We start from the raw sequence: 12845 nt of genomic DNA, 5'->3' as shown, positions 1-12845 counted from the left end.
TAAATACTTTGGGAGAAGTGTCTGGATATGAAATGACCCTGAATTCTTACATTCCCAGGAGACTCTGCCTTTACAGAAACTTGAGAAGGATGGGTTTATTTTCCTTAGACACTGACCCCATAAAGTTGTCGACATCAGGAGTCACAGCAGATGATCTGTAAATGAGTGATAAAATGTATGTACACAACTCAGAGTGGACTATGAGCCTTTGTGTGAGTGTGAGATGCGCAATTTTATGAAAATTAGGTTCATTTGGATAAGCTCTTAACTGGTTAACATATTCAGTCAGTCACTTTTTTATTTGTTTAGTGCATTGTACCTGCGTCACTTTTTTAAATTTAGACTTATTTATTCATTTTTAATTTGCATGTACTGGTACGTAGAATACAATTCTGTTGCAAATACCAATTTTGTTAAAAACTGTTCATTTCATCCAAGCCTGGAGTCTGAATTGTCAGTTTTAGAGCCTTCTTTCTTTTGTTGTTCTGTTGTAGTGCACTGAATTGAGATGGTGATGCAACAAATGTCTTTGTGATGCCCGTAGACTGACAGAATATGGAAAACTGAAGACATACAGTTTAAAAAGCATACATTTTTCTCAAGACATCCCAGGTTGTTCACTTGTTTTGTAGATAAATGGTTTATTAAATATTGTTTTCATATTGAAATGCTTATTTATAATATAAGAGAAAAGAATAATCTGGAGGTGTTTTGAATAGATTATTATGGAACTGTTTTATTGGGCCAGGGTGTCAGACAATCAATCATACAGCTTAGTAAGAATATGCAAGAAAAAGGGAAAGAGCCGAGTTCCGAGTAGAAACTAGTTATACAGTGCAAACTATGCAACCAATAACACCTGCTAACATGCATACTACTAGATCAGCCTTCAGTGTATTTCTAAAAATACACGTTTAACATTGAGGTTCCATTGGACCATGTGTAACAGGACTAGCCTGGGAATTGAAACTTGCAAAAGAAAAGCCTTGTTTTCAGCCTGAAACTTAAAATGACCATGATGGTGGACTTGATTTATAACAAGATCCAAGCCACACAATGCTGAATCTAATGAACATGTAAGATTCCCATTGTGTACGTACCCTAAATAAACGATCCTCAGCAACAGATACAGAATGTAACGTAAACTTCCTTAAAGACCAAATAATTATTTATTTTACCCGCCACCATTATTTAGAGTATTAAGTGCAACAAAAATATACTATTTCTCTCTATTTTCAATATTTCAAGTGCTGACTAAAACACGTGGGCTATACTATTAAGCTATTTTTGTGAGGTAGGATTTTAATTTATGAAACACAATAGGCGGCCTTTAATCAGTCCATCTCTAATCTGTAATTATAAACCCACTTACATATACATCTATTCAGCTGCCACCTACTGCTCAGAATATTATTTTCTTGAGATTATTAGCTGTTGTATCAGAAACATGCTCAGATGTAGGCCACAGTTAACGATAACCATCTGCACTTTTAGTGTAATCTCTTCTAAGACAAAAAAAGAAAGAATAAAAATGTTGCTTTATTAAAAAGATAGCCTGAGGGAAACTGCACACAAAATAGATCAAGTAAAATCTTCCTTGTATTAAAGAGGAGCTAATTCAGGTCACTTTACATCTGAGCACTTTGTGTGACATCATTAAAGCACAAGCGTTTACTGTATCTTTGAAGTGTATCCGATGACTCGAACGCATTGGGGGGTTGAAGAGGGCAGATAAAAAGAGGAACTGCTGAAGCCTCCCTGCTAAGACAGGATTCATTGCCATTATCATCAGTGAATCATCTTGTATTCTTTTTAGAACAGTCAAAATAATTCCAACTGGGTTTAATGTCGCCATAACTGAAGCAAAGGAATACACCAACTTCATAGTGACTGCACTACTTCCTCCGTATTTCCCCCCACTGGCCCAAATATGAGGCGCTTCAGTGAACCAGGACGCAGGTGTTATATGTAGAAAGTCAGACTGAACAGGCAAATGAGATTTAACCAAAGGACCAAGCATCCGAACACACAGGGTATATACACAGCAGAGAGGTGACAAACTAAAGAAGCCTTAAACCACGAATCATATGATGAGGAGATTTGGTGCCCCCTCATCCCGTGGGAAGCATTTTATGAATTTTTTACAAATTAATACACAGTAGTTCTGAGTCATCACATTGTCCTGTGATTAAACTTTCCATCCTGGTGGAAGTGGTCTTTTCCAGGATGTGCACACCAAGGGTGAATGAGTGGTTTGATGAATATGAAAATGATGTGAATCACATGCTATGCGCCTTGCAGCCACTACATTTCAACCCAACTGAACACCTTTAGGTTGTGTTAAACTCCGCCATTATCAAATAAGGTAAAATCTTTTGGAAGAATAGCGTTCCAGAGACTTGGAAAAAGTGCACTGAAGCTGTTCTGACAGAATGGGATGTCCTAGCAATTGGCTAATAAACTTCGTGTAGACAAAACTGTCAGTTTTTCCTTGTATCGTGTAACGTGGTCCATTCAACTAGTTGATTTATAGATGAAAACAACCAGACAGAAAAGGAACTCTACTGAAAAAATCCTGTCAAATAAATACACTGTATCGCAACAAAAATCCTTTAACTGACCTAAACCTTTGACTGGACATATTACATGGGACAGCTGTTCTGAATATGTCAAAATCTCAATGATCTTTGTGCAATAATCAGGTGGCAAGACTCAGATATTTTCATATAATTTCTTCATTTTCTTGGCAAAAGGAACCTAAACTGGATAATAGGGCTGCCACAAACGATTATTTTGATAGTCGACTAGTCACCGATTATTTTTGCGATTAGTCGACTAATCAGATCATCATCCATTGAACGTAAAAGTACAGCTTATTGCACCAGCAGCATCTGCTCTTATATAACTATCATTAGCTTACAGCTTTAAGTGTTTAAGGTCTGTGCTAACTAAAAATAAAGACAAGATGATAGTTAATTGAATTCTAATTAAATGTGCAGATTGTTTCGGTGGAGTTTAATAAACTCAGCCGATTTACTCAGGAACAAATAAAATACTGAAAAAAGCCAAACAATAACATTTTTAAGTTATCTAAGTGACTTGTATATGTTTAACCTGAGTAGGGCGGTGGGTTTGAAAACGATCTGCCGGGAGTCCGGTGCTCTCATGGCCCCCGGCTAGCTATCGAGCTAGTGGGTAACAGACGCCTCCGAAAACGTCGGAGCGCTTTTGAAAATATGTGGTGTCCTGATAAACTGAGCAGATATTTGAGGTTTACACAGCTACATTCTCGCCTGAAAATATGTTAAACGTTTATTTTGTGACCCAGAAAGAATAATAAGAGTAATATTAAAACTAACTAGCTGCCGCCATTGTTGACAACTGCGCTGGGCCGCGCTATGAATTCTGGGACACAGTTTCTTCTTCTTCGGGGTTTAACGGCAGCTGGCATCCTTGTACATGCAGTGCTGCCATCTTCTGTTTCAGTCCGTTATTACACTCTTAAATCCTGCTTTTGGGATCTTACAAAGCTTCAAACGACGCGTCGACTATTAAATCAGTCGTCGACGATTTTGATAGTCGACGTAATCGTGACTAGTCGACTAATCGTGGCAGCCCTACTGGATAAGCAATCGGGAAAGTCAAAATATAAAGGATAGAGTTGCTAATCTATAACAAATGGAGCCACTGATATAACATGATTAAACAATGTTTTAGTCATGTAGCGCATGTTAAAAAGTCTGTTGCAGTGGTTTAAAAAATACATTAACATGCATGTAAGACCTATACAGATATAAACAAATGTATATATATTAATATATATACACATTTTAAGTTCTTAAGTGCTGTTGTGCTTTAGCCAACAGGGGCGATCGTGGCTCAAGAGTTGGGAGTTCGCCTTGTAATCGGAAGGTTGCCGGTTCGAGCCCCGGCTTGGACAGTCTCGGCCGTTGTGTCCTTGGGCAAGACACTTCACCCGTTGCCTACTGGTGGTGGTCAGAGGGCCCGGTGGCGCCAGTGTCCGGCAGCCTCGCCTCTGTCAGTGCGCCCCAGGGTGGCTGTGGCTACAATGTAGCTTGCCATCACCAGTGTGTGAATGTGTGTGTGAATGGGTGGATGACTGGATATGTAAAGCGCTTTGGGGTCCTTAGGGACTAGTAAAGCGCTATATAAATACAGGCCATTTACCATTTACCATTAGTCACTACCTTAATAACATAAGACAGCTAAAGTCGCTATCGGGTGATGCTAATAGCTAAACAGCTAACGTTACCATGTGTGGTGTACCATTTAATACTTCAATGGGAGGTTTAACGGCCTTCTCCAAATTTGTCCTAAAGTGCTGTTCACTGCTGTGAATGTCGTCTACTAGTGAGTGCAGGGGCTGTGTGCCTGCCTGTCTGAAGTGGTGCCTGAACTACAGAAGGCAGAGATCATCCTTTTGGTACTGACGCCGTTGCAAATTAGTATCCAATTCAATGAAATGGGCTTTACACCAGCAGCGAATCATTTGGTCTTGTGCTCTTCTGCATGATTCCACTGAAAGAGGAAGTGTCCAACTGTTTCCCATAGCGAACACATATCCTTTTCCTCATTAATTTAAATCAGCTCTTGCAAAATCCAAAACAAATTGATGTCATCAAGTTGATCTTTCATTTAAATAACCAGTCACTGTGTCTGCTGCTTTTCACCATGAGGTAACTCTTGGTAGACAGGTAAGGTGGTGTATTGAAGGATGATCCCAGTGGTTAAATGGCAGTTTAATTTTGGACTCAGGGGATTCTTTAGCATGCTATATCTAAGGTATTACTTCATGTTAAAAATGGTTGAAAAGATCTCATGGGGTTGTTATCAGGCTTCTTTTCTGATGACAATACCTCTTAAAAATATAAAGCAGCCACACAAACAGGAAGCTTACATATGAAACCAGAAAAAATATTTATGGACAGCTGTGACTCATCACACACTGAAAGTACAGAAAATGACAAAATTAATAGAAATAAAACCGTTTTCTTGGTTGTTGGTAGTATCTTCAGACGTTCAGTAGCAGCATGTGAACAGGCAAACAGGAAAAAGCTAAAATGTCGGATTATATCATTATCCTTTTGTTAAACAGTTCCCAGTAGGAAATCTCCGGAGCCCGTGGGCGTAGTGAAAGACTAAGGCATGTGTCAGGCCTACAGCTCTCCTCATTGCCTGCATTGTGCAGCTAGCCAGCAGGCGTGGCGGTAGAAGGCCCCCGGTCGTCAAGGAGCTGTCCAGCCGCTGCCCAGATGGAAAAGCCAAGCTGAGTTTGCATGCAAGACGGCTGCCACAATTACACTATTCTACTGGGATGCATGATCAGTAGGAAGAAGTGGATGTAGAGGTTTTGCCTCTATTACAGCACGGGGGATGGGGGACGGAGGTCAGAGAAGATGCAGTAGTGTGAAAAAGAAGGGCGAACAAATCATGAGTGTGAAACTGTGCTAAACATCCATACAGAGAGATTAATATAAAACAATATACAAAAAAATATAAATAGCTACGTCTTCAGCAAGTTATCAAACTGCTCCAGCTCTAACTTAATGGCCTGCAGCATGTCCTTGTTTTGCTCTGCATCCTCGCAGAACTCAGTGTGGTGGCACAAGAGTTAGTTCTACAGCTCCTGCAGGTGAGACCAGCCCTCCAGCTCAGTCCAAGACACCTGGGCTAGAATATATTTGAATGTGTGATTTACAAATAAATCATTGGAGAAGAAGCTACAAAATGTTGAAGACTGCCAAAACAGCAACCTGCCAGCCTGCCATTAGTAGAAACACATGAAAAAAAAAGGACTGTGCTGCTTATCAGTTACAGTTACTAAATTGAATGAATTGTTACTTAGTCGGCTATTAATATAACTGGACCCAGGAAACTGATCTCGATGTTGCAGAGCAATGTCGACTGATATTAGCCTTTCTGTCAGTTGCTGGTCTATCTGCAAATAAGATGACGATTCACATAAGGAGACCAATGTTTATCTGCTTGGTCACATCAATTTTATAGTTTTTGTGCTCTGGTTTCAGTATTTTGTAAGACTGGCTTTGTGCTCATTCAAAGACAGTGTGATGAAAAGTTAAAAGGTTGTGATCAGTCCTTTAATAAGATGGTAAATTTTATGTTTTCAGGTTTTGCACTGTAACCTGAACCTGTAAACTACAGTAATGAGTTGGATAATGACTCATCAAATAAATCGATTATAAAAAAATTCAACACAAATTCTTTGCTTTAATGCTTTGTTTAACTAGAAAAATTAGCAGGAGACCTTCATCAAACATCCACTGCAGTTTGTTTTAGAAAAATCAGTAATCCTCCAGAAGTTGTAATTAACATCTGCAGATGAACTGTTAACTTAGTCTGATACCCCATGTTTAAATTATATAGCATGGTGAAGGCTGACAGCAGCCGACCTATTTTACATGGAAGTGACACCTGCAGAAAACGGGGGTGAATCTAAAGGGGAGCATGTGGTGTACTAGACCACATTTATTTCAAGGCTTTCGCAACATTTTCAGATTAAAAGTGAAATAATATAAAATATCATATTAATTAAAGTGCATTAATATTTAAAAATATAAAAATAAATGGGTTTTTTTTTTCACAAGCCAATAAAAATGTACATGGGCCAGTAAAACTTTGAGGAAAAGGTTATTATTAGGTTAGGTTATTATTAATTAACATTTACACCATCATAACATCTTGTTTTCAGCAGCACAAAAACTCTCCTTCAAAGTCCAGGGCAAACTTCAGAATGCTGATATGCTCACTTCTCTTCATTGCAGCCACGACATCCTCCTTTAAAGGCTTATAAAATAACTAACTCATTCACTCGCACACTTGAACAATGTACGCACACATATGCACATTCCTTTTGGAAACCACCAATATGGCTTGGGTTTTGTTTGTTTTTTCGTTTTTTTGACAGACATATGCAGTTAAACTTTAAAACAGGCCACTCACACACCGACTCTATTCAGACCAAGTCTTTTCTTTGCACTACTTCTCCAATGTGCACCCACAATTTTGTTGTACATGTACAATGACAATAAATGGAAGTTCTATTCTATTCTAATTTCTAAAATTGAAACCAATGAGCAGTTCGTTTTGAAAGACGTATGTCCTTTTACTAATGTGACAAAAGTATTTCGTATCCAATTAATCGGTGGAATAATCAATAGATTACGTGATTACTAAAATAACTGATATAGACAACATTATGATACAGTTGTATTATAATGTTATGCTATATGATGAAAATTATGATCACCTACCAGCTGAGACAATTAATCTGTTGTTCACTACACAGTTATATCCAGTGATACTGTGTGATGCACCTAAAAAGGGGAAGGAGTGCAGGTGCAGTGCAGATGTGCTGCCAATTTCCGTTTCTATCATTCTTTCTAATCACGTGTACCACGTCTTGCCACTTTGCATCTTGCAAGGTCTAACATAAAAGTGCATTACTCAGGAGGTATACACAATAAAAGCAGCAGACACAATACATCACACTGAGCTACTAACACACGACACCACGATGCTAAAATGAACACAGCCATGAAATAATTGATGAATTCATCCATGCAGAGTGACATGAGAGCCTACTGTGCCTTGCACTATGTGTGAAATCCTGTTGCTCATGGATGTCAGTATTAGAGACACAACAGTACAAACATTTCATATCAGAATTATTAGTATTAACCAAGTGCTTCTAAAAAGTGATGAAAATGCTAAAATCTACTGATACACATACCAAGACAGTTTCGCCAAGCTACATCCTGTCCCCTAAACATCTACCAAGGCAGCTCCCTCTTATAAATCAGAGTATTTCAAGTAGAATGTGCGTGAAGGACACTCTCTCCTTTTGGGTGACAGAGGCGAAAGAACAACTGCAAATAATATCCAGTGTGAAAGCAGTTATACTGTTTTATTTGTTTACTCTTGTCTACAGAACACAACAACAAAGCTGTCAGCTTCTGGACTTTAATAAAATATGTTGGCTGGGTTACTACATAGCACGGTATCATGGGAAATGAACAAATATAGTCTCCAGACAAAAACCCACCAAGATAAAAGTCACATTAAGATAAAAGGGTACTTACCTTGCGTTCCCTATAACGTGATAACAAGCAATTTCACTTTAAATGATTAAAGAGACAGCATGCGCTGAAGAGAAGAGTCCTGTGGGGGGGTGGGGGCAACTAAACGATGTCATTGTGTTGAGGTCAGCAGGGCCTTGGACAAGCTTCAAATGTGCAATGAGATGGTCAGTGTAAAGACAGAGAAGCCATTACTTCCCTGCTGAGCACATAAGCCAGGCACAAAGCTTAATATGAGACAGTAACACAGCTCAGCTTCTTGCAGATTTAGGGATCGAGCAGACATAGTCCCCCCCCCCCTTTCCTTCTCGTAACCCATTGCTAAATAGAAGAAAGCTGACATGTATCCAGGCCAGTAGGCTTGTATTGTCACCTTTACTGCTTGTCAAGCTGCACCACAATCAGGACTACTCTGATCTACCCATCAGTCATTCAGGGTGACGGGGATGAAGCTATTGACAAAGAGACAATAGGAATGGACAGAACTAAGTGTGGTCAAAGGTTTCCGTCTGTAAGGTGTGGGCCACCATACTACATAAGTCTGATTTTTCAAATAAAGAGCTGTGTGACCTCTCATCTCAAAGCACAATCTCAGCTTTTTCCAAAATATGGCATTTTCTAACATTTAAGGTAAAGAGTTTTCAGATGAAAACAAGAAAATGTACTTCCAGGGACCCTCAGTGCACTATGCTGGACATTCAAGCTTATGGGCAGCAGGTTAGCCCTGACAGACACAGCATATGGATTCCTAACATGCTGCAGTCTGGCTCACCAGATTCCTCTGGGGATAACGAATGCCAAGCCTGTGCACCCCCACTTCATGCTTTGTAAAGGAATTTATTTAATAGAAAACCAGAAGCTTCATCCTGCTTTCATCAGCACTATGTGCTCATGATAACTAGCACGAGTCAAGACAGGTGGGGAAAAAAAATAACTTTGACAACAAAGGAAGAAAAATCTACTCTTTCAAGTTATTGTTAGTTTTTGGCTTTAATTCCAGTTTTGGGATAAACTCTTAAACCATTGTGCAAAATTTAGAGGCAAAAACAGGTGTCTATTTTATATTACAATCCAAAAAGAGCAAGGCAACTATCTCTCCCATCAAACAGCTGTTTTGCTTTCATCCAGATTATAATGCAAAAAGCCAATCGCTGGTCAAACCTGCTGAGGCAATCAGTTATTAAAATAGGCAACAAGATCTGGACTGATGATATTTGAGATTTCAAGCTACTACAACATGCTAATGTATTAGATAACAAGAACTGGCACAGAGATAATACACTAATCATAAGATTTGTTCCCTGAAAACAACCCTGGAGTAAGATCAGAACTGATTAGGTGTACTACAAACCATTAGAGTTAGACAGTCTTCTCCTAAACTACACAGTAATATTATGTAAAGTACAAATACTCTATAACCATGCTTTTGGGTACTCAAGTCTTGGCTTGTAAAGGTATGTACGTTTCAACATTGCAAACAGGCAATTATATTTAAGTTCTGTGCACGGAACCTGCACACAATGCCAAAGCTGCAGGGACAAGACGAGTCGTAATGCCAATTTTATAAACTACCAATAGGACTGAAATATGAATATTGCAGCTGTGGCTAGTGCAGTTCATGTCCTTTAACCTGTGAATGTATCCTTGAGCAGGACACTAAATCATCCCTATGTAATTTTAGTTAAACCTGACCTTGCACCTTCCGGTGGAGCAATGCCAAGTGAAAAACAATTTCCCCGTGGGATAAAGAGTATCACATAACTAAGTGTTTTTTTGGTTGTTGTTTTTTTTTTTTTTAACAGTTATCGTTATTTTATTGGTCCTGCCCTAAAACCAAGACAAATGCTGAAGTGAGTAAGGATGTTAGCAAGCTTATATTAAAACATGAGAGATACGAATTAGATTTTCCTCAGGAAAGGGGCTGGACCTCAGCTCGATCCCTGTGTTCTAGTGCAAGGCGGACGAGGCTAAGATTACTGGACCCATTATCGGACAGAACCAGTCTTTTGTCGCCCTTAATTCCCAGCAACACGCTGAACAACACTAAAAGGTCAGACCGCAGTATTTGTGCACAGGGTTGTAATTTCAACGACACGTTAACTGAACCTCTACCTTTAGATCCACCACAAGTAAAAAAAACAAAAACAAAAAAACCCTGGAAAATCTGCCTGTATAACAATGCTGTACTTTTTGTTTTGTTTTGCTGGACCCATGTTTTTATTTTTGGGCTTCCACGCGGTATTGCACCACAGCGTTTCCACAGACAAAGACTGTCAAAGGAAATGGTCAAGTACCCAAGACACGACCAAGGTGTCCGACTATGGAATCAGATGAAAGAAAAGGGTAGTGACTCGGGAGATTTTCAGCACAGGCGCGTAAATCTGGGTGACACAAGCATACAAGGCAAAGATCATTTTAACAGATGCTTTATTTATCCGTCTTCTGCTGTACTGTCAAGCTTACTGACTGCATTGGTGGGGGAGTAAGGAGTTGTAAGTAAAATCAGTTCAAGCCTAGCATAACACTGAATTGCGTCCGATAATGGATCTCGTGACGCTACGTTGCTCGTTAACTAGCAGCTCAAGCTAACACTCCCATTCGGGTTTGCGCTTCACAGCAGCACCTATTTAGAGCAAACGGCACTTTCATTCTGTTAGTGAATGTAAGATAAAAACCTGACTCTAAAACGTAACAGAAAGCCCAGTAATAACACTCCTGTGTGGTGTAGCTCCTGAGCCACCCCTGTGCTAAAACCCTGTGTTGCAGCGGCAGCAGCAACAAACCCAAGACAAAACAGTCAATGCGCTGTGGGCAACTCACCCAAAAGATACCACTGTGCTGTCGACCATATGCTGCTGCAGTTCAGCGATGAACACCCATTAGAATGATTCCTGCGGTTGGGGAGCATCCAGGTGTTGCGGTGTTAAGATTACACTATTCCAAACCCTGCTTCGCTTTGACGGCTGTTGTCTGTGCTGAGACCGCATATGTGTGTATGCTTATGTGTTTGCGCGTGTGTGTGTGTATGGAGCTTTGTGAGGCCTGCTGCTGGAAGGAAATGGTCTCCACTCCGTCAGTGCAAAGCGCATGCGCTTGGGAATGGGAATAGCACGGCCAACGGGCGAGCGGTCTGTGAGCACAGCCGTGTGGCCAACAGGTGAGATTGTCAACCGATGGCTGACTTGTTACAGCGGAAGGTTACCCGCTAAATAGCCACCTGCTGCCCTTTCCAACGGGATAAAGCCGCGGTGCAGTAATACAGGATACAGGATAGATATACGCTGTCATTTACTAGTAATAGACTGCAATTAAAACAGATTATTAAGAATTTCAAAGTCTTATTTGGTTTTCATAGACATAAAATTCTTTTCTTTCTCTCTTTTTTGCAATATTTTCCAAGTAACCTATATTTGACAACAGCATGATAAAAATGGAAATTCTGTTTTGTGGTGCCACCGCATTATTTTTAGTGGCCCCCATATGGCGACCCCTATGAAACTATTCTGGAGGCGCCCCTGACTGTTAGGGCTGCGTGGTGATTTAGTGCAACATGTTCGAAGAATAAAGTGGACTACAGCACGTGTGACCTTTGATAGCAGTGCTCCAATGTGTTTGTTTATTTTTATAATTCCATAAGGTACTGTTATTCAGACCGAAGGCATGAATAATGTTTATTCAGTATACCTATCTACTTTAACGCAGGGGTGTCAAACATAATGCCCAGGGGCTAGAATTGGCCCTCCAAAGACTCTAATTCAGCTCATTGGACAGCTTTTAATTAAAGTTAAGTACAGGGTGGGCCATTTATATGGATGCACCGTAATAAAATGGAAATGGTTGGTGATATTAAAGTCCTGCTTGTGGCACATTAGTATATGTGAGGGGGCAAACTCCTCAAGATGGGTGGACTTTTGTTTTTTCAATAGGAAGAGGACCATGTGACACATCAAACTTATTGGTAATGTCACAAGAAAAACAATGGTGGGTGGCCCACCCTGTATATTTAAGTATAACTTTTAAGTTTCATAGGTTTTACGTTTTATAGCTTTTCTGACTCTTTTCTACCATTTATACTATACTAAAGTAAATAAGTAACAAAAAATAACTTTTTGGTATTAAAATTAGCAAAACATTGCTTTTTATAATTACACTGAAATCTGGGAAGTCATCTGTTAGGGGTTTTATAACAAAGTGGAGCCATGAAGTGGTAGGCCACATAAAATTAAAGAGAAGGGTAAGCAGATGCTGATGCAGGTGGTGGGCAAAGATTGCCAACTTTCTGTGGAGAGCTTCATGGAATGAGTTTCCATTTCTGAGCAGCTGCATCCAAGCTTTACATCACCATGTGTAATGCAAAGTGTCTGATGCAGTGGTGTAAAGTGCGGCACCTTTAGAGCAGTGCAGACGTGACCTTGGAGTGACAAATCATAGTTCTCCATCTGGCATTCCGATTGACCGGGGGGGGGGGGGGGTGTTATGGTCTGGGGGTGGCCCCTTCCTGTGCACAAAGAAACGTTCATAAAAACATGGATGAGTGAGTTTGGTGTGGAAGACTTGACTGGCCTGCACAGAGTCCTGACCTCAACCAGACAGAACGCCTTTGAGAAGACTTAGTGTGGAGACTAGAGATGGCACGATACCACTTTTTTATGTCCGTTACCGATATCATAAATTTGGATGTCGGCCAATACCGATATGAATCCGATATAGTGTGTTTTTTAATAAATA

The 12845-nt window shown here is 39.9% G+C and overlaps 1 protein-coding gene across 1 annotated transcript in view; it reads right to left on the bottom strand.

The window, feature by feature from the left end:
- Nucleotides 1-11222, bottom strand: part of cskl (c-src tyrosine kinase-like) — a 49570-nt gene extending 38348 nt beyond the window's left edge. Inside the window, exon 1 of the mRNA XM_086314952.1 lies at nt 10938-11222. The gene's annotated coding sequence lies outside the window, so the exon portion shown is untranslated. The remainder of the gene's footprint in view (nt 1-10937) is intronic.
- Nucleotides 11223-12845: the final 1623 nt, after the last annotated feature.

Source organism: Aulonocara sp. 'chitande type north' Nkhata Bay, linkage group LG1 (genome assembly GCF_057382095.1).
Source record: "Aulonocara sp. 'chitande type north' Nkhata Bay isolate Kocher_YH1m ecotype deep benthic linkage group LG1, A_spYH_male_GT1.1, whole genome shotgun sequence".
Lineage (NCBI taxonomy): Eukaryota > Metazoa > Chordata > Actinopteri > Cichliformes > Cichlidae > Aulonocara > Aulonocara sp. 'chitande type north' Nkhata Bay.
Note: the sequence above shows the minus strand (reverse complement) of the source record. Positions and strands in the feature narration are given on the sequence as shown.